General features: G+C 47.9%; 1 protein-coding gene and 1 long non-coding RNA gene across 3 annotated transcripts in view; one reads left to right on the top strand and one right to left on the bottom strand.

Annotated features, from left to right (window-relative positions):
• PPP2R2B (protein phosphatase 2 regulatory subunit Bbeta) overlaps window positions 1-22,321 on the top strand; it is a 477,586-nt gene that overhangs the window by 241,617 nt on the left and 213,648 nt on the right. The window lies entirely within an intron of this gene.
• Window positions 13,781-22,311, bottom strand: LOC137564128 (uncharacterized). The gene is made up of 2 exons (XR_011030529.1): window positions 22,083-22,311; window positions 13,781-14,067 (listed from the first exon to the last, which is right to left on the bottom strand). It is a non-coding gene; the product is annotated as an uncharacterized lncRNA (long non-coding RNA).

Here is a 22,321-nt window from a genome sequence, read left to right as displayed (position 1 = left end):
AAACATATCAGTTGCTGTCAGTTGTAACTGAAAGGACACCTGATGAGCAAGGTAATGTGCATGTTTCCCTTTGGTTGAAGTGAGCGATATTACAGTTTAGTGTGCTGGCCAGGAAGCTGTTATGGCCATTTTCCAAATGGGGGACAGATAATTCCATTGATCACAGTGGACAAACAGGATGCAGGAGAGGAGAAAGAGATTGCTGAGTAGACTACACGGAAGGCAAGGGTGGAAAAAAGAAATTGGCGTTTAAATTCCATTCCAAGAAAACTGATTAAAAGATACCTGTAACCTAAATTTGCAATCTACACTGACCGCAGAGGTATGTGTCTTGAAGTCTGACATGCCCATATACAAGGTCAGTGTTCTTTCAGCCGCCTCTGGTAATTAGAGATGGGCCAAACTTCCAATTTTCGGTTCGCGAACTTCCGCAAAAGTTCGATTCGCATGAACTTTCCTGAACCGCAAAAGACTTCAATGGGGAGGCGAACTTTGAAAGCTAGAAACACTTATGCTGCCCACAAAAGTGATGGAAAAGATGTTTCAAGGGGTCTAACATCTAAGTTTTTGCATATATGAGTGGGATAGACGCCAAAAGTCCCGGAGAAAAATCTGGATTTGACGCAAAGCAGCGTTTTAAGGGCAGAAATTACATTTAATGCTAAATTGCAGGCCTAAAGTGCTTTAAAACATTTTGCATGTGTATACATCAATCAGGTAGTGTAATTAGTGTACTGCTTCACACTGACACACCAAACTCACTGTGTAACGCACCGCACACAGCTGTTTGTGTTGTGAAGGCTGTGCTGGACTGGTGCGCACCATGGCGAGATTGCTCTTCCTCAGTGATCTCAGGTAATGTCTGACTGCCTTATCAACTTTCAATAGTTCTTTCTCTACCATTGTTAAAGCTTACATCTATTTTTTTAAAATTACATTTTCTGATGGCTGTTCAGTATTTATAATGAGAATCTGTTATGGAGGGCAAGTCTGCCATTGTGACTGACCACGGGTAATGGCCAGGGAATCGGGGTTCGATTCCAGCCCGGAGTGGGAGCCCGAGAACCGGTTACCACCACCACACAACCAAGTAATGACCAATTTGCTGTATAAGTAATGTACCTGCCCTGACAGTGCTTTGCAGACCAGGCATCTGTGGTCTGATGGACCCTTGACCCAACGTTGTGTGCCAGAGATGACACCACTTGCCTTTAACAAGAATCTGTTATGGAGGGCAAGTCTGCCATTCATTCAACTGTATGAAACTTTCGATGGTACTTTCTCAGTAGCATGGTGACTGTGGTAAATGGCCGGGAAATCCTAGTTCGATGCCGGTCCGGAGTGGGAGCCTAAGAAACAGCTTCCACCACCACACATTGAAGGAAGGCAGCAGGCACGCTGTGGGCAAAGGAGCAGGAACGGCTACCACACATCCAAGGAAGGCAGCAGGCATGGCATGCACGTCCCGAGGTAGTGACCAAAAATAACAATACAGGAGGACTTTCGAGGCCCTGCTGTATATGAGATGAATCAACTTTAAATCCTTTAACGAGAATCTGTTATGGAGGGCAAGTCTGCCATCCATTCAAGTGAAAGGTATGCACTGACTGCCAGGTATAATACAATGTGCAGTCAAAGATGCAGTGAAAGGTATGCAGTGACTGCAAACAGCTGTTTGTGTAATGACGGCCATGCTGGACTGGTGCGGACCATGACGAGAGTGCAGGGGATGGTGGCTTTCCAGCCCATATGGTCGAGGGCTGAGGTAGCTGAATGACAGAACAGTGATTGTCCAGCTGATCAAATGTGATCCGTCCACAATGAAGCAACAACCTTATGGCGGGTGTGCCCCTCCCCCCCCCCCTCCCCCGACACACTCTGCCAAAAAAATCAGGCAGGCATGTACACGCACCAGAAAAATTAGTATAGCGGCCGCTGCTAGCAGCAGCCTTAAAAATTCGGGAATCTGCCTGGAGTCCTGGAACCTGTTGGTGGTGGCGGAGAAGGCAGTCAAGCGGCATGCGGACAGAGGTGCTTTGTGGGGAGTGACTTAGTCTTGGGGCAGGCAGTCACACGGCATGCAGGCAGAGATGTGTGTGGGGACTGACTTAGTCTTCGGGCAGGCCTGAGCGTGCTTTTCAGACCAGGCATCCGTGGTCAGATGGACCCTTGACCCAACGCTGTGTGCCAGAGATGTCACCACTTGCCTTTCAACATCACGGTACAGTTTAGGTATCACCTTTTTTAAGAAAAAATTGCGGCCTGGTATCTTCCACTGCGGTGTGTGGCTTTGCTTTTGTGTGCTGCTTTTCCTCAGGTGGCAATCCCATCGCAGTTTGTGCTTTGTAATCATGTGCCTTCGTAAGGTAGTTGTCCCTACGTACCGTATTTCGCGCCGTATAAGACGCTCCGGAATATAAGACGCACCCAGGTTTAGAGGTCACAAACCAGGGAAAAAAAGATATATATATATCCCCATGTCCCCTCCTGTGTCCCTTATGTGCCCTCCTATGTCCATTATGTGTTCTCCTGTTTACCTTTATGTGTTCTCCTGTATCCTTTATGTGTTCTCCTGTGTCTCTTTACGTGCCCTCTTGTGTCTATGATGTTTTCACCTGTGTCTATTTATGCGACCTCCTGTGTCCCATATGTGTGTGTGTGTGTACCTGTGTACCTGTGTGTATGTGTGTACCTGTGTCCCACATGTGTGTACCTGTGTCCCTTTGTGTGTCCTCCTGTGTCCCATATGTGTGGCTATTCCCTGGTGCCAAGTGGGTGGTCGCTCTCTCCCCGTGTCTCTGATGCCCGTGCACAAGTGAATCAGTAATGTTCAGGCAGCCGGATCACATACCGCATGGCCGCCGCCGCCGGGAACTGCCTCCTGTGTAATGCTGCTGGCGGCTCTTGTCCCGTGTGCCCGCTCGTTCTACTGCATCTCACTCCCCCATTTGCCAATGTAAATATCGGGCAGCTGGCTTCCCTATCGCCGCGAGGATTGCAGACCTTGTCCCCCTATGCGCGGCTGGCTCTATTGAAAGGCTCGTACTGATTGCGTCATCAGTACGAGCCTTTCAATAGAGCCAGCCGCACACAGAGGGACAAGGTCTGCAATCCTTGCGGCGATAGGGAAGCCAGCTGCCCGATATTAACACTGGCAAATGGTGGAGCGGAGACGCAATAGAACGAGCGGGCACACGGGACAAGAGCCGCCAGCAGCATTACACAGGAGGCAGTTCCCGGCGGCGGCGGCCATGCGGTATGTGATCCGGCTGCCTGAACATTACTGATTCACTTGTGCACAGTCATCAGAGACATGGGGAGTGGGCACACACAGGCAGGGAATCCCCGACATGGCGGCGGTTCATATCGGCGGGCGTTCGGAGGTCGGGGATTCCCTGCCTTTGCCGTATAAGACGCAGGGACTTTTTCTCCCCATTTTTATACGGCGGAAAATACGGTAGGTCTTGGTCTTTCCACGGCTCAATTTTCGGTGGCAGAGAGTACAGATGGCATTGCTCTCATCTGAGGCAGACACAGAAAAAAGTCCACACCGCTGAGCCCTGGGGTGATGGCACTTTGGTGGTGGCGGCCGACTGAGTGTTAAGTGGGATGCCAGAATCAGAGCAGGAGGAGGAAGATATGTCACGCTTCTATGCGGAAGCTGAGAAAGATGAGGTGTTCTGTGTTAAATGGTCAACTACGTCCTGACAATATTGGGGGTTGATGGCACTTGCCCTCTTCTGAACACTGTACTTTGGTCGAGGGCAAGAAATCACGACAGTGCGACCTCGAACAGACCTGCCAGGTGGCCTGCCTCTGCCTTTTGTTTTGTCCATATTGGAGGGATGAAGTAAAGTGAAAGGTATGCACTGACTTGACTAATACAATGTGCAGTCACACAGGTGCAGTTAACAGGTATGCACGGAGTGGTATATCACACTGCGTACACTCACGTAGGTAAGTGGGTGCACTGAACACAACAGGTAGGTATATGCAGTGATAGGTATTACAAATGTGCACCTGTCTCACACACGTACCGTGAACAGGTAGTGACTGGTGGTATTAAATATCACACTGCGGCGCTCATGTAGGTAGGTGGGTGCACTGTGAACAGGTAGGTATATGCAGTGATGGGTATTACAATGTGCACCTGTCACACACACACAGGTAGTCACTGAATGTGCTGGACCTGGCAGTGGCACACACAGTAGGAATTACCAAGGCTGTCTATGCAAGACAAGTGTGGGACACACACACACACAAAAATCACAAGAACAAGATTCGCTTTCAAAAGAGCTATTGAGGGGTTCTTTTTTAGCAATAAGAATCAGCAAGGAGCAAGCTAAGAAGCCTACAAGAGCCTAACTAAACTTTCCCTATAGGTCTCTGCACAGCAGCTCTCCCTTCTGTAATTACTGCAGGCACACGAGTGAGTCAAAAGCCTGATGCTGCCTGCCTTTTATAAGGGGGAGTGGGGTTCCAGGAGGGAGTGTAGCCTGATTGGCTACAATGTGCCTGCTGACTGTGATGTAGAGGGTCAAAGTTGACCCTAATGATGTACTATGAGGGCAAATCGAACTTTCGGAAAAGTTTGCGGTTCTCTGCGAACCACCGAAGTTCGATGGGAACCGTTCGCCGGCGAACCATTCGGGCCATCTCTACTGGTAATATCTCGAACATTCTAGTCAGAGATAATGACACAGGAAGAGGCAGAGTTCTTCCCTCTTTGTCTGCCCTGTTGCTGCCCATCTCTGCCCTCTCCTTTGTAATACTGCCCCTCCATGCAAATTCCTGTGTGGACTCCTGTGTGGCTGTCCTGGCTCATACTTTATGGAGAGCGCTGAGATGCACTGAAATGTGCTGCACTGTATATGTACAGTTAGGTCCATAAATATTTGGTTAGAGACAACAGCTTTAACTCATTTGGGTGAACTAAACGATATATAAAAACGTGAGGCAACTAAAGCATTTTTTTTACGCAATTCCTTCAGTTCAGGTGTTCAAAAAATAATTGGACATTTGACTCAAAGGCTATTTCATGGGTAGGTGTGTGTAAGTCTGTCGTTATGAGGTGTGGTGCTTGCATGTGAAAGATTTTGCTGTGAACAGAGAGAACAGGCAGTCAAAGGAGCTTTCCATGCAGGTGATAGAAACCATCCTTAAAGGGGAACTTCAGCCTAAACAAACATACTGTCATCAAGTTACATTAGTTATGTTAATTAGAATAGATAGGTAATATAATCTCTTACCCACTCTGTTTTAAAAGAACAGGCAAATGTTTGTGATTCATGAGGGCTGCCATCTTTTTGGTTGAAAGGAGTTGACAAGGAACAGGAGACACAGTTCCAACTGTCCTGTGTCCTGATTACCCCTCCCAGCTGCACACACTGGGCTTCAAATGTCAAATTCAAAATGTAAAAAAAAAAAAAATTGCACCAAAACAGCAGAATGAGAACAACAACATCAGAAACTCCATCATGCTTTGCACAGCGTCAGGGGAAAAAAGCCCGGGCAGTTTTCTTCTGTGCAGCTAAAAATGAGCCTTGTATAATAGAAACAAAGTTCTGATGCTGTGATACTGTTAAACACCAAGCCTTTTCAGTGCTACTGAGTCGATTTTTAGTCCGGAAGTTGACTTTAACCACCCTGGCGTTCTGATTAAATCGCCAGGGTGGCTGCGGGAGGGTTTTTTTTAAATAAAAAAAAAACTATTTCATGCAGCCAACTGAAAGTTGGCTGCATGAAAGCCCACTAGAGGGCGCTCCGGAGGCGATCTTCCGATCGCCTCCGGCGCCCAGAATAAACAAGGAAGGCCGCAATGAGCGGCCTTCCTTGTTTTGCTTATATCGTCGCCATAGCGACGAGCGGAGTGACGTCATCGACGTCAGCCGACGTCCTGACGTCAGCCGCCTCCGATCCAGCCCTTAGCGCTGGCCGGAACTTTTTGTTCCGGCTGCGCAGGGCTCAGGCGGCTAGGGGGGCCCTCTTTCGCCGCTGCTCGCGGCGAATCGCCGCAGAGCGGCGGCGATCAGGCAGCACACGCGGCTGGCAAAGTGCCGGCTGCGTGTGCTGCACTTTATTTGATAAAAATCGGCCCAGCAGGGCCTGAGCGGCAGCCTCCGGCGGTGATGGACGAGCTGAGCTCGTCCAGACCGCTCAGGAGGTTAAAGAGAAACTCCGACCAAGAATTTAGCTTCATCCCAATCAGTAGCTGATACCCCCTTTTACATGACAAATCTATTGCATTTCACAAACAGACCATCAGGGGGCGCTGTATGACTGATATTGTGGTGAAACCCCTCCCACAAGAAGCTCTGGGACCACGGTACTCTGGGCAAACTGCCACAATGTAACAATATTCACAGTCAGGAAATGGCTGCTTACAGCTGTCTGTAACGGCCAGAACAGCTAGAAGCAGCTACATAACCTGCCCACAGTAACAATGTCACCATGTAATACATGTCAGAATGTGAATCTGGGAGAGGAAAGATTTTACAATGAGCAAACACTGACTAAATCATTTATACATAATTATTGTAAAAATGAAGCACTTTTTTTTATTACATTATTTTCACTGGAGTTCCTCTTTAAGCTGTAAAAATAGAATAAAAAGAAACACCCATGAAATTACTACACTATTACAAGTTGCAAAAGCTAGTTTGGTACATCTTGAGACAGAAAGCAAGCGCTGGTGAACTCGCAATGCAAAAATACGTGGAGGTCCATGGAAGACAACAGTGGTGGATGATCGCAGAATAATTTCCATAGCGAAAAGAAACCCCTTCACAAAAGCCAACCAAGTGAACAACACTCTAGGGGGTAGGTGCCTCGATAATCCAACACTACCATAAAGCGAATACAGCATGAAATTAAACACAGGTGCTCTGCAAGGTGCAAGCCACTCATAAACCTCAAGAATAGAAAGGCTAGATTGGACTTTGCTTAAGAACATCTAAAAAAGCTAGCACAGTTCTGGAAAAAAAACCTTCTTTGGACATATGAAACAAAGAACCAGAATGGTTGCAAGAAAACAGTATGGAGACGGCAAAGAACAGTTCATTGTCATTAGGTGGCTGGATAGTGTACTGGCTCTTGCCTTTGACATGGGAGACTAGTGTTCGAATACTTGCTAGGGTCAGTATCTGTTCAGTAAGACTTCCTAACACTGCAGGGTGGCCCCTTGATCGCGCCCTTACTGGCTGCAGCTCTTAAACCCTGAGTCCAAGAGGAGAAAAGTGCCATACAAATGTTAGGATTATTATCCAACATATTCTACATCGTCTGTAAAACACGGTGGAGGCAGTGTGATGGCTTGGGCGTGCATGGCTGCCAGTGGCAGTGGGACTCTAGTGTTTATTGATGATGTGACACAGGACAGAAGCAGCCAAATTAATTCTGAGGTGTTCAGAAACCTACTGTGTGCTCAAATCCAGCTAAATGCAGTGAAATAGATTATGCACCGTTTCATGATTCAGATGGACAATGACCCAAAACATACAGCCAAACCAACCTAGGAGTTTAATGAAGCAAAGAAGTGGATAATTATTGAATTGGCAAGTAAGTCACCTGATCTTACAGTGACACTGAGGCGGAAAAAAAAATATGATGAATTGGCTGTGTACTACGGATAATTACTACAAAATTAGTTGCAAAGAAAATAGTCTCATTTTTATTTTCAGTTATATAGTTTTGTTTTTTTTTTTTGGTTTTTTTTTTATAGCATTGCATTATTCTCTAATAATTGCAGTTTACACACTACACTGCATTCTAAATGACTCCACAGAGCAGGCTAGTGAACTTTTGAACGGTCCTCTGCAGAAAAAAACAAAATACAATGACAGACACTTGAGATAAGCTTCAGAAGACAGAGTTCTCTGCCACTTTGAAAGTCAGAGATCAGTGGTTCTTTTGCATAGATAACTGGAGGTTTAACTCTTCCTGTACTGGAAACAATATTAGACTTGTATCCAGGGCCGGTCCTAGACTTTCTGCTGCCTGAGGCAAACTTCTGAGCATGCGCCCCCCCCCCCCCCCACACACACACACACACACACACACACACACACTTGGAAGTAGCACACAGCACAATTTTCACCCTTAGTATAGGTAGTTAGGAGGTAGTTAGGTAGCCAGGTATAGGTGCCCCCTGTATAGGGTAGCCAGGTATAGTGTCAAGTAGGTGCTAGTCGGGGGGCCTGAAGTGATATTTAAATAGTGGGTGGAGGGTGGCTGCCCTGGAACAGGGCCAGGGATGGTGGCCTGGCTGCCATGGGGGCTGGTGGATCTGAGTCGGTGGCAGAGCTGACAGTGGTCGCAATGGTAGTGCGGCTGAGAGTGGTCGGAGCTGGTGGTGGCCATGATGTCCTGCGACAGAGAGAGGGTAAGAGAGAGAAAGAGGGAGGGAGACAGAGAGAAAGGGGAAGAGAGGGAGAGAGAGAGACAGAGGGGGTGGGGTAGAGAGACAGAGGGGGTGGGGTAGAGAGACGGGGGGGTAGAGAGACAGAGAGGGGGGTAGAGAGACAGAGGGGGGGGGGGATAGAGAGACAGAGGGAGAGAGGGGGGGATAGAGAGAGAGAGAGAGACAGAAAGGGGGGATAGAGAGAGGGGGGGGAAAGAGAGGGTGAGACAGAAAGGGGGAAAGAGAGGGGGGATAGAGACAGAAAGGGGGAAAGAGAGGGGGGAGAGAGAGAGACAGAAAGGGGGAAAGAGAGGGGGATAGATGGAGGGAGGATAGAGAGAGTGGGGGGGGGGGGGGGAGAGAGAGAAAGAAAGAACGAAAACACACACACACACACACACACACACACACACGCAGACACACACACGCAGACACAGTGAAAGAACTAAGGGAGACATCACAAATCACACACACCTCCTCCCCCGACACTTGCCCGGACTCTCTGCAGTCTGCTGGCTTAGCTGCATCCTTTGATCTTCCGAAATTGCTTTCTGCTGGCTCTGGCCTCAATCCCTCCTTGCCCCACGCAGCTCACTTCTCTTCCAGCGGCATGCTCTAGTCCCCCTTAACCCCCGGCCCGAGCTCCATTCAAACACTGCTGGGGGCGGAGCTACAGCGGCTGAAACAGTGACTGAGGCTCCAGCAGCAGCAAGACAGCAAAGGTTAGTCAGCGGTGGTGATGGCAGGCAGGGGGCAGCGGGCAACCATCTCGCTCTGGCGAGCAGGGGGCAGCGGCAGGTCATCATACTGGCAGTGCTCTTCAAGACGGGCGGCAGGCAGCGTGACTCCAATCTCTTCCGGATTCTGCCTCCGTCGGGCACACCATCATCGTGATGACAGCTTAGCCAAACAAGGACTCACTCAGAGGCTGCATCTAGGGTGGTGGGCTGAAGTGCACAGAGAGGAAGAAGAAGGTCCCAGGGGTCCAGTCCAATACAGGCGGCAAATGCCAAACGCACTCACTTCCTCTTTCTGCCCGGTGCCGCCTCCCCACATCTGCCGCCTGAGGAACCTGCCTCACTCCGCCTCATGGGCGGGCCGGCCCTGCTTGTATCTCTGCTGCTAATGTTTTATTTCTTAGCTGTACTACACATACAAATCATTATATCATAAGTTTATTTTCACTTCAGATTCCCTTTAACCCAATTGAGCATGCATTTCACTTGTTGAGGGCTAAACCGTGGACAGAAAGGTCAACAAACAAACATCAACTGAAAGCTGCTGCAATAAAGGCCTGAGGGCTCGTTTCCACTATCGCGAATCTGCATGCGTCCAACGCATGCAGATCCGCACATGTAATACAAGTGGATGGGCCTGTTTCCACTGTAGCGTTGTTGAGGTGCGTTTTTTTCAGCGTGAAAAAAACGCACAAAAGAGCCAACGATTTCGCCTGCGTCGGGAATCCGTGCGAATCGCCGCTAATGTATTTAATAGTAAAAACGCATGCGTTTGTTACATGCGTTTTTACCCGCGATTTCGCGTGCGATTTCGCACCTTTTTCAATTTTATTTAGCCCTGGCAGTGTCATGGTTAATTTCGCATGGCACCCTGCCATGCGAAATCGCGGGTAAAAACGCATGTGGAAACGCATCCGCATGCGTTTTTACAAGCGTCGGAATGCGGCTGAAATCGCGTTGCAACAGTGGAAACGAGCCCTAACACAGCATTAAAAAGGAAACCCAGAATCTGGTGATCTTTCAAGATTCAGGCTGTCATTGGCAGCAATAGCTTTTCAACAAAGTATTAGAAATGAACATTTTCTTTTCAGTTATATAATTTTTCCAATTACTTTTGACCCCCTGAAATGAAGGGATTGTGTTAAAAAATACTTTAGTTGCCTCACATTTTCATGCAATTGTTTTGTTCACTTCATTGAATTAAAGGTGAAAGTCTGCATTTCATCTGCATCAGAGCTGTTTCATTTAAAATTAATTATGGTAATGTATAGAACCAAAATTAGAAGAAAAAAGTTCTCTGCCCAACTATTTATAGACTTAACTGTATAGCTTTGGTTTTTACACCCTGACCTTATTGGCTTGAGTTTCACCGATCCCTGCCATTGTCTTCATGGTTTATTTTTCCCATTTATAAATCACCTTTTTTATGTCAATATATCAGCGACTCCAGAAGTAGTTCAGAGATTATAGCTATATTGGGAAAAAAAGTGCACTTTTATATGGAAAAGAAACATGAAATCGGCCATAGAGAACATATAAATATGTTTATTCATACGTATATTTAGGTTACAGATGTCCTTTAAATCTGATAGTGCATGCTGGATGGACTGGCATGCATCTAATGAAAAAAAAAATTTGCAGCATGCATTTTCCACATACAAAACACATTTTTTATGTGCGCAGTATCTGAAAAAAAGTTGGAAAAAAAGTGTCCAATGATTCACAGTGCAAGTGGAAATGTACCATAAGGGGCTTGTTTCTACTGTAAAGCCCAAAAATGCAGTATATGCTTCCATTGCCTTTTTGGCATCCGATTTTCTGCAGTTTTTGTGCAATTTATCAATTACATTTTATTGGATTAGCTTGAGGAAATGTATTTTTAAATTTTTCCATTAAGGAATGTATTATTCATATGAATTGTGTGTCCCTCAATTTTATCAGGAAATGTGACATCACAAGAAGTTGCAACAGTTTTGAGCAAAATTGCATAGAAAAATGCTTTCTATGGGGTTTTTCTAGTCTTCTACAGACTGTACACAAATGTTTAAAAGTGCAGCAGGTAGTGGATTTGCAGCAAACTAGCATTGCAGTAGTGGAAACACACCATGATTTACATGATCCTAACCACGATTGATGAAATGCATCTATTACTAAAATTGTATCTAAATGCATGCAGGCCTTTAGTTTAACTGATTAGAAAAATGTATTCTCGTGCATTGTAGTAAACATTTTTCAAAAGGAAATATCATATCATTGTGTCCTATGTTTTTAATTACCGGTATGTAATGGCTTTTTCACATGAACAGCTGACAGCAGTACACTTAACTGCCAGTCTGTAACTTCTGTTTATTTGTAAGGTGCATTTGAGTGGGTGGCACCTGCCATATTTTGCAACTCAAAGTTGCTTAAAGAGACCCTGTAACAAAATTTTGTTATTGACTAGTTTAAAATTATCACCTAGGAGAAAACTCAGGAGGAAAAGTGAATTGCATATGGGCCATAGCCTTAAAGGGAACCTAAACTGAGGATATGGATTTTTCCTTTTAAAATAATACCAGTTGCCTGACTCTCCTGCTGATCCCGTATCTCTAAGGGCGCGTTTCCACTTGAGCGGAAACCGCCGCGAATCTGCAGAGTTTCCCTGCAGGCGAATAGTGCGGGGAAACTCTGCCATAGGGTGCAATGGTAACGCCGGCCGAATCGCTACCGCTAGCGATTCGGCCGGCTTTTCCATCCGAATCAGCGCGGGAGGCTGCGGATCCCATAGCCGTGCATGGCACGGCTGATGGTATTCGTCTGCTTTCCCCGCAGACCCAGAAGAGCAGGCTCGCATCTCGCAGACGCACGCCGCTCAAGTGGAATCGCGCCCTTATACTTGTAGCCACAGCCCCTCAACAAGCATGCAGATCAGGTGATCTGACTGAAATCAGACTGGATTAGCTGCATGCTTGTTTCAGGTGTGTGATTCAACCACTACAGCCAAAGAGATCAGCAGGACTGCCAGGCAAGTGGTATTGTTTAAAAGGCAACATCCATATCCCTCTCAGTTTAGGTTCCCTTTAAAGTGAAACTGAAGCAATATAAAAATTAGATATATACCATAGTAGAGCCTCCTGGGGCCCACTGTTCCAGTGCTGGGACCCTCTGAGCAAATTCAGACCCCACCACTGCTGCTCAGAACCCTCTTTTTCCTCGAGGCTGTGCTTACCTCTGTGTACAAGCCCAATTGTACTGGACATCTTCGAGTATGATCTGTACATGCCCAGTAGCACAAAGCCACTTGTGTATGGACTTTTCCTCTTTGCACAAGCCGATTTGTGCTACTGGGCATGAACTTGCACACACCCAGTACAGTTGTGTTTGTACACACAGGGAAGGAAGAAGAGGGTATTGTGCATCAGTATGGGTAGCCAGATGACTGCATTTGCTCAGTATAGGTAACCAAATTACCCCCCACTCCTGCATTAGGGGGGAAAGGAGGACCAGAATTGGGAGCCATAGTGTGGGTTAAAGGACCAGGATGAAATGGGGGCATACTTGAGAAGGCTGCGTGAATGGGGCCATGCATGTGCAGTCAGATTGCCAAACTTCTAGAGCTGCCAGGAGAATGGTGGAGGACCAGAGAATGCTGTAGGACCTCACAAACTACGGGGAGCTGGAAGAGGCCCCAGGTAAGTAAAAGTGCATCGTTTTAAAATGACCCTGAGATGAATGTTTTATACATATCTGGGGCTTCATTCTGCCCCCTCAGCACCAATCGCTCCCACGCCATCTTCCTCTGCCTCCTCATGCTCCAGTTAGCAGACCTGATTGCTTTGTGAGTCGGGGTGCACCGCGTCGCCAGGACTCTACGTCTGAACAGTACTACTGCGCAGGCACAGAACGCTCCCAGCCGACCGGCCAAACTTATGGGGCTGCTAATGGGAGAAGGTGGAGGATGATTGCGTGGGAGCAATCTGTGCAGAGGTTTGTATAAATCTTTTATTATTAGTCTCAGGGTCACTTTAAGCACAGCTCAAGTGTGATTTGAGAATTTAAAAAAACACCGCAGAATTCCACAAAATGTGATCCAAGCAAAAACAAAACAGGATTTACACATACTTGGGGCTTCTTCCAGCTGCAGGGGGAAGGATACTGCTTCTGGACCCTCAGTTCCTTTCCATTCCTCTCTATCTGCAGTAGCTACCAGGGATGCTTGGATAGTACTTTTTAAAATCCGAATTAATCCAGATCCGGATATCCGAATCCGGTTCGGATATCCGAATACGACCTCTTAGATATCCGCGTGAATACGGATATCCGAACGCATTATCCGCGGATATCTGACCTATTCGGATATATGGATCGACAAAACCGGAAGTGCCTTTTAAAATGCTATAAAAACACCTCCTCCCTCCACCCGCCTCCTCTCTCTCTCTATTTTGTCTTCCAGAGATTTGTAGGCTGTCAAAAGCTGAAACCAGGATTATTAACATAAAAGTATCCTGATTGAATAATTTACTGCAGTCTATGTGTCACTACAGTGCCTCTTTAAATACTGCTCTCAGAACACCTGATATGCATGGACGTTTGGGTGTAGAGGTAGCGGATTAGCAGGACAGCCAGGCAGCATACATAAAAAGTATATATATAATGGCCTCCAGACTTTTCTCACCACAGGGTCATTTTAATGTGGAGGTAAATGTGATTTAGCGCGGACTTTCACATCTATTCTGGAACCACCACTGTGTTCTGTGGCCTTCTTCTTGCAGTCCTCGCAATGATTGTGACACAGCACTTTTCATCATAGGGTGGGGATGGTGTATAAATATCTTCTGTACAGAGAAGTGGTGCTGACTCTGCAGGGATGCTGTGATAATAGCGCTGTGCTAGATATACATTACAGCTGCCAGAGCTCTTGTCTTTTGTGGTTAAGGATGCATTGTTTTAAAGCTGAAAAATAAATGAGGTTATGAGGTATTACTGTCAAAACTGGTGAGGGGTGTAATATTCGTGTGCCAGGTCTGGTGAGGGGTGCAAAAGTGTGCCAGGTCTGGTGAGCAGGGCCGGGCCGAGGCATAGGCTGGAGAGGCTCCGGCCTCAGGGCGCAGTGTAGGAGGGGGCGCAGAATTCATTCAGCTGTCATTCCTAATTGTGTTTTGAAGCAGAAATAAATAAGAAAAGGGGATACATGGCAGTGACTGCAAGCCAGTTAACTAGATATTAAGGTGTTGGGGAGGTTGTGGGCCCTGTGGCGCTTCTTAGTCTAATAGCAATCAGTGTGTGATGGCTGGGGTGGCAGGATGGAGGGGCGCACTAAGGTGTCTCAGCCTTGGGTGCTGGAGGACCTTGTCCCGGCTCTGCTGGTGAGGGACGCAAGAGGGGTGTGCCAGGTCTGGTGAGGGGTGCATCATGTGGTGTTAGAACTGGTGAGGGGTGCAGGAGGGGTGTGCCAGGTCTGGTGACTGATAGTTCAGATTCTATGCCAGAGATGTTGAGGGGTGTGCCAGATCTGGTGAGAGGTGCAGGAGGAGGTGTGCCAGGACTAGAGAGGGGTGCAGGAGGAGGTGTGCCAGGTCTGGTAAAGGGTGCAGGAGGAGGTGTGCCAGGTCTGGTAAAGGGTGCAGGAGGTGGTGTGCCATGTCTGGTAAAGGGTGCATGAGGTGGTGTGCCATGTCTAGTGATTGATAGTTCAGATGCTATGCCAGAGATGTTGAGGGGTGTGCCAGATCTGGTGAGAGGTGCAGGAGGAGGTGTGCCAGGACTAGAGAGGGGTGCAGGAGGAGGTGTGCCAGGTCTGGTAAAGGGTGCAGGAGGAGGTGTGCCAGGTCTGGTAAAGGGTGCAGGAGGTGGTGTGCCATGTCTAGTGACTGATAGTTCAGATGCTATGCCAGAGATGTTGAGGGGTGTGCCAGATCTGGTGAGAGGTGCAGGAGGAGGTGTGCCAGGTCTGGTGATGGATGAAATGCTGTGCCAGAGATGGTGAGGGATGGATGAGGTGATTTGCCAGGTCTGGTGAAGGGTGCAGGAGGTGGTGTGTGCCAGGTTTGGTGAATGATGGATGAAATGCTACAGTGCTGCCCATAAGTATTCCTACCCCTGGCAAATTTTTACTTGGTTACTTTTATTCAACCAGCAAGTAATGTTTTGATAGGAAATGACATGGGTGTCTCCCAAAAGGTAACAAGACGATGCACAAAAGGCATTATTGTGGAAAAAACATTTTTCAGTTTTTATTTAAAGCGGAATATAACCCTGCATTTCAACTTTGCTCTAAAACATTATTTACAGTATATTATATGCAACCAGCATTTTTTTTTTACTAGACCAGCATTGGAAGGGTTACACAGGGCTTTAAAGTCCCTAGAGATTTCTGCAACCGAATCCGAACTTGAGTTAGATACTTTTTGTTTACAAATATGTGTTTATTATGACTCCTCTCTCTCACTGAGAAGGAGCTTGGAGGACAGCCAAAGAGATGTATCTATTGATAAACAGTTACACACTAACTAAATAGAATGTAACCATCTGAATGTCTGCACGGAACTTAAAACCTCTGTGTTTAACCCTTCCAATGCTGGTCTAGTAAAAAAAAAATGCTTTTTGCATATAATATGCTGTAAATAATGTTTTAGAGCAAAGTTGAAATGCAGGGTTATATTCCGCTTTAAATTTGAGCAAAAAGTATACAGTCCAAAATTATTCATACCCTTCACAAACTCAGTCTGTGGGAAAAAGTTCTATACCATTCCAAATAGTCCAAGCTGTTCTAAAGCATCCTATTTACCCTGATTAATTGGGAACAGCTGTTTTAATCAACAGGTGAAAAACCGCAGCACTCTGCAGTTGGTTTATCCAGTCAGGGCTAAGACAAAGGAGCTCAGTGAGGCCCTGTGGCTGCGCATTGTGGCTGCTCACAAGTGAGGAAAGGACTGCAAGGTCATTTCTAAATGTTTTCCAGTTCCAGTGGTTGGAAGTTAAAAGTGACACCTGTGCTGGCCAGGAGGATAGTGAGAGAGGTGAAAAAGAATCCAAGGATCACCACCAAGGCCATCCTGGTGAATCTTGGCTCTGCTGGTGGCATTGTCTCAAAGCAGACAATCCAAAGGACCCTGCACACTTCTGGGTTCCATGGATGCAGACCAATGAGGACACCACTTCTCCAGATAAGGCACACAAAAGCTTGCTTGGTCTTTGCAAATGCTCATCTGGAAAAAGAAGACTTCTGGTCTTCTGTGAAACAAAAATTGAATTGTTTGGTCACAATGATGTTTCCTTCATTTGGCGTAAAAAAGAAGCCTTCAACTCAAAGAACACCATCCCCACTGTCAAACATGGTGGCGGGAACCTAATGCTTTGGGGTTGGTTTTTCAGCCAATGGACCACTGCAGCACTCCAGCCCGTAAGTCTGGGGAACCTAATCACAGTAATACAGCACCATGAAAAAAAAAGAGTAATTCATGAGGAGTCTCAATTATATCATCAGGTAGTCTGCTGAGGAACTTGGCCACCATCTTGGCCACCAATCAACATTTCAGCATGACTGTAACCCAAAACACACAGCAAAAGTGGTTAAGAAATGGTTTTCAGACATTAACGCTTTGGAGTGGCCCAGCCAGAGTCCTGACTTGAATCCAATTGAGAATCTGTGGAGGGAGCTAAAGATCAGTGTGATGGCAAGAAGACCATCCAACCTGAAAGATTTGGAGCTCCTTGCTAAAGCTGAATGGGCAAAAATACCCATGGAGACATGTAAAAAGCTGGTCTGCAATTATAGGAAGTGTTTATTTGCTGTAATAGCTAATAAAGGTTTTTCTATTGATTATTGAGAAGGGTATGAATAATTTTGAACTGGACACTTTTTACTCAAATATAAATAAAAGCTGAGATTTTTTTTCTTTTCTCTACAATAATTCCTCTTGTACATAGTCTTATTATCTTTTGGGAGACCTCTCAAGTGCCGTCAAAAAATTAAGTCGAACATTTTGCCAGGGGTATGAATAATTATGGGCAGCACTGTATGTCTGAGATGGTGAGGGATGTATAAGATGCTGAGGGATGGATGAGATGCTATGCCAGAGATGGTGAGGGATGGATAAGGTGCTATGCCAGGTTTGGTGAGGGATGGATGAAATGCTATGCCAGAGATGAGGCATGGATGATATGCTGTGCCAGGCTTGGTGAGGGATGGATGAGATGCTGTGCCAGGATTGCCAAGGAATGCATGATATGCTGTGCCGGGTTTGGTGATAGATGGATAAGATGCTGTGCAAGGTTTGGTGAGGGATGGATGAGATGCTCTACCAGCGATGGTGACGGATGGATGATATGCAATGCCAGAGATGGTGAGGGATGGATGAGGTGATGTGCTAGAGATGGTAGGGATGAGGCGCTGTGCCCAGTTTGGTGAGGGATGTATGAAATGCTATGTCATAGATGAGGGATAGATGAAGTGCTGTGCCGGCGATAATAGATGAAATGCTGTACTAGCACTGGTGAGTGATGTATGAAATACTATGCCAGGGGTGGATGAGGAGCTGTGCCAGGTTTGCTGATGAGGTACTGTGCCAGGTTTGAAGGGTGGATAAGGTGCTGTGCCAGGTTTGGTGAGGGATGTATGAAATGCTATGCCAGGGATGGTTAATAGATGGATAAGATGCTGTGCCATAGATGGTGAGGGATGGATGAGATGCTATGCAGAGATTGTGAGGGAGATATGCTGTGCCAGAGATGGTGAGGGGTGGATGGGGTGCTGTGCCAGGTTTGGTGAGGGGTAGATGAGGCATTGTGCTAGGTTTGGTGAGGGGTAGATGAGGCGCTGTGCCTAGTTTGGCGAGGGATGGATGAAATGCTATGTCAGAGATGTTGAGGGAGGGATGAAATGCTGTGCCAGAGGTGATGAGAGATGCGCCATGTGATGTGACAGCTCTGGTGAGTGATGTATGAAATGCAGGGGTGGAGGAGGTACTGTGCCAGGTTTGGTGAGGGTGGATAAGGTGCTCTGCCAGAGATGGTGAGAGATGGTTAACATGCCATGCCAGAGATGGTGAGGGATGGATAAGGTGCTGTGCCAGAGATGGTGAGGGGTGGAGGAGGTACTGTGCCAGGTTTGGTGAGGGTGAATAAGGTGCTCTACCAGAGATGGTGAGAGATGGATAACATGCCATGCCAGAGATGGTGAGGGTGGGAAATGGTGGGAGATGGGTGAGATGCTAAGTCAGAGATGGTGAGGGATGGATGAGGTGTTGTGCCAGAGATGGTGAGGGATGAATGAGAGATGGTGAGGGAGATGTGAGATGCTATGCCAGACATGGTGAAGGCCAGAGTTGGGCCGAACGGTTCGCCTGCGAACGGTTCCATGCGAACTTCAGTGGTTCGCGTTCACGTCCCGCAGGCGAACCTTTGCGGAAGTTCGGTTCGCCCCATAATGCACATGGAGGGTCAACTTTGACCCTCTACATCACAGTCAGCAGGCCCAGTGTAGCCAATTAGGCTACACTAGCCCCTGGAGCCCCACCCCCCCTTATATAAGGCAGGCAGCGGCGGCCATTACGGCCACTCGTGTGCCTGCATTAGTCAGAGTAGGGCGAGCTGCTGCAGACTGTCTCTCAGGGAAAGATTAGTTAGGCTTAGCTTGTTCCTGTCTGGCTGCATACCTGTTCTGTGAACCCACCACTGCATACCTGTGCTGTGAACCCACCACTGCATACCTGTGCTGTGAACCCACCACTGCATACCTGTGCTGTGAACCCACCACTGCATACCTGTGCTGTGAACCCACCACTGCATACCTGTGCTGTGAACCCACCACTGCATACCTGTGCTGTGAACCCACCACTGCATACCTGTGCTGTGAACCCACCACTGCATACCTGTGCTGTGAACCCACCACTGCATACCTGTGCTGTGAACCCACCACTGCATACCTGTTCTGTTCAGTGGACCCGCCACTGTATACCTGTTCATTGAACCCACCACTGCATACCTGTGCTGTGAACCCACCACTGCATACCTGTGCTGTGAACCCACCACTGCATACCTGTGCTGTGAACCCACCACTGCATACCTGTTCTGTTCAGTGGACCCGCCACTGCATACCTGTTCTGTTTAGTGAACCGCCACTGTATACCTGTTCAGTTAAGTGGACCCGCCACTGCATACCTGTTCTGTTCAGTGGACCCGCCACTGCATACCTGTTCTGTTTAGTGAACCCGCCACTACATACCTGTTCTGTTCAGTGAACCCACCGCATCAGTGCGCATACCTGTGCAGTTAAGTGAACCCGCCACTGCATACCTGTTCTGTTCAGTGAACCGCCACTGTATACCTGTTCTGTTTAGTGAACCCGCCACTGCATACCTGTTCTGTTCAGTGGACCCGCCACTGCATACCTGTTCTGTTCAGTGAACCCACCGCATCAGTGCGCATACCTGTGCAGTTAAGTGAACCCGCCACTGCATACCTGATCTGTTCAGTGGACCCGCCACTGCATACCTGTTCTGTTTAGTGAACCGCCACTGTATACCTGTTCTGTTTAGTGAACCCGCCACTGCATACCTGTTCTGTTCAGTGAACCCACCGCATCAGTGCGCATACCTGTGCAGTTAAGTGAACCCGCCACTGCATACCTGTTCTGTTCAGTGGACCCGCCACTGCATACCTGTTCTGTTTAGTGAACCGCCACTATATACCTGTTCTGTTTAGTGAACCCGCCACTGCATACCTGTTCTGTTCAGTGGACCCGCCACTGCATACCTGTTCTGTTTAGTGAACCCGCCACTGCATACCTGTTCTGACCTGTGGCCAGAGCTGTCCCAATTTGCCATCCAACTTCTCTCCTGCCCTGCCGCAAGCGTCCTCTCAGAAAGGACCTTCAGCGCAGCTGGAGGCATTGTCACAGAGAAGAGAAGTCGCCTAAGTCACAAAAGTGTTAAGTACCTCACCTTTATCAAAATGAATGAGGCATGGATCCCGGAGGGCTGCTGCCCGCCCCAAGACTAAGTCAGTCCCCGCACATACAGCATCTCTGCCTGCACGCCGTGTGACTGGCTGCCTGGCCTGCCCCAAGAAGACTAAGTCGCTCCCAGTCCCTCCACACAGCATGTCTGCCTGCAGGCCGCTTGACTACCTTCTCCGCCACCAACAACAGGGTCCGGGACTCCAGGCGGATTGCTGAATTTTTTAGGTCGCTGCTAGCAGCGGCCGATGTAATAATTTTTCGGGTGCGTGTACATGACTGCCTAATTTTTCTGGCTGCACTGCGGGCAGCTGCAACAACAAAAGAAAAGGCATGTACATGCGCCCATTCCCCTTCGTGATCATTACCTTGCCGTGGTGAAGGGGCTTGCGTATCACAATGGAGCAATGACCGGCGCCTAGATGAGTGTCTCGGGGGGCACACCCACGATGATAAGGTCGTTGCCTCATTGTGGTCAGACCAAATTTGATCAGCTGGACAGTCACTGTTCTGTCATTCAGCTACATCAGCCAGGTGACCATATGGGCTGTAAAGCCACCAAAACCTGCACTCTCGCCATGGTGCGCACCAGTAAAGCACGGCCGTCACTACACAAACAGCTGTTTGCGGTGCGTTACACGATGAGTTTGGTGTGTCAGTGTGAAGCAGTACCTTAATTACACTACCTGATTGATGTATACACATGCAAGATGTTTGAAAGCACTTTAGGCCTGTCATTTAGCATTCAATGTGATTTCTGCCCTTAAAACGCTGCTTTGCGTCAAATCCAGATTTTTCCCGGGGACTTTTGGCATGTATCCCACTCCGCCATCCCCCCCTCCAGGTGTTAGACCCCTTGAAACATCTTTTCCATCACTTTTGTGGCCAGCATAACTATTTTTTTTTTCAAAGTTCGCATCCCCATTGAAGTCTATTGCGGTTCGCGAACTTTAACGCGAACCGAACCTTTCGCGAAAGTTCGCGAACCCGGTTCGCGAACCGAAAATCGGAGGTTCGGCCTAACTCTAGTGAAGGCTGGATGTGGCGCTGTGCCAGGTATGATAAAGGATGGATTATATGGTGTGCCAGAGAGGGTGAGGGCTGGATGAGGCGCTGTGCCAGGTTTGGTGAGGGAGGGATGGATGAGATGCTATGCCAGAAATGGTAGGGATGGATGGGGAGCAGTGTTTGGTGAGTCATGTATGAAATGTTATACAAGAGATGGTGAGGGAGGGATGACTGCTGTGCCAGAGATAATGGATGATGTGATGTCAGCTCTGGTGGGTGATGTATGAATGCTATGCCAGGGATGGATGAGGGGCTATGTCTGGTTTTCTGAGGGTTGGATGAGGTGTGGTTCCAGGTTTGGCGAGGGATGTATAAAATGCTACACCAGAGATGGTGGGAGATAGGTGAGATGCTAAGTCAGAGATGGTGAGGGATGGATAAGGTGTTGTGCCAGAGATGGTGAGGGATGGATGAGGTGTTGTGCCGAAGATGGTGAGGGCTGAATGAGTTGCTGTATCAGATTTGGTAAGGGATGGCGTATATGCTGTGCCAGAGATGGTGAGGGATGGATGTGAGATGCTATGCCAGACATGGTGAAGGCTGGATGTGGCGCTGTGCCAGGTATGATAAAGGATGGATTATATGCTGTGCCAGAGATGGTGAGGGCTGGATGAGGCGCTGTGCCAGGTTTGGTTAGGGATGGGTTATATGCTGTGACAGAGATGGTGAGGGCTGGATGAGGTACTGTGCCAGGTTTGGTTAGGGATGGATTATACGCTGTGCTAGAGATGGTGAGGGCTGAGTGAGTTGCTGTACCAGGTATGGTAAGGGATGGATTATATGCTGTGCCAGAGATGGTGAGGGATGGATGAGAGATGGTGAGGGCTGGATGAGGCACTGTGCCAGGTATGGTAAGGGATGGATTATATGCTGTGCTAGAGATGGTGAGGGGCTGAATGAGTTGCTGTACCAGGTTTGGTAAGGGATGGATTATATACTGTACCAGAGATGGTGAGGGCTGAGATGCTGTACCAGGTGTGGTAAGGGATGGATAATATGCTGTGCCAGAGATGGTGAGGGATGTGTGAGATGCTATGCCAGACATGGTGAGGGCTGGATGAGGCGCTGTGCCAGGTATGGTAAGGGTTGGAATAGGCTGGTGCTGCTGCCTCTAGATGTGTCAGCCCCCTCACTGCAGCACTCCAGCCCGTAAGCCTGGAGAAGAGGACAGGCCATGCTGAC

Source organism: Hyperolius riggenbachi, chromosome 3, assembly GCF_040937935.1.
Source record: "Hyperolius riggenbachi isolate aHypRig1 chromosome 3, aHypRig1.pri, whole genome shotgun sequence".
NCBI classification, from domain to species: Eukaryota; Metazoa; Chordata; class Amphibia; order Anura; family Hyperoliidae; genus Hyperolius; species Hyperolius riggenbachi.
Note: the sequence above shows the minus strand (reverse complement) of the source record. Positions and strands in the feature narration are given on the sequence as shown.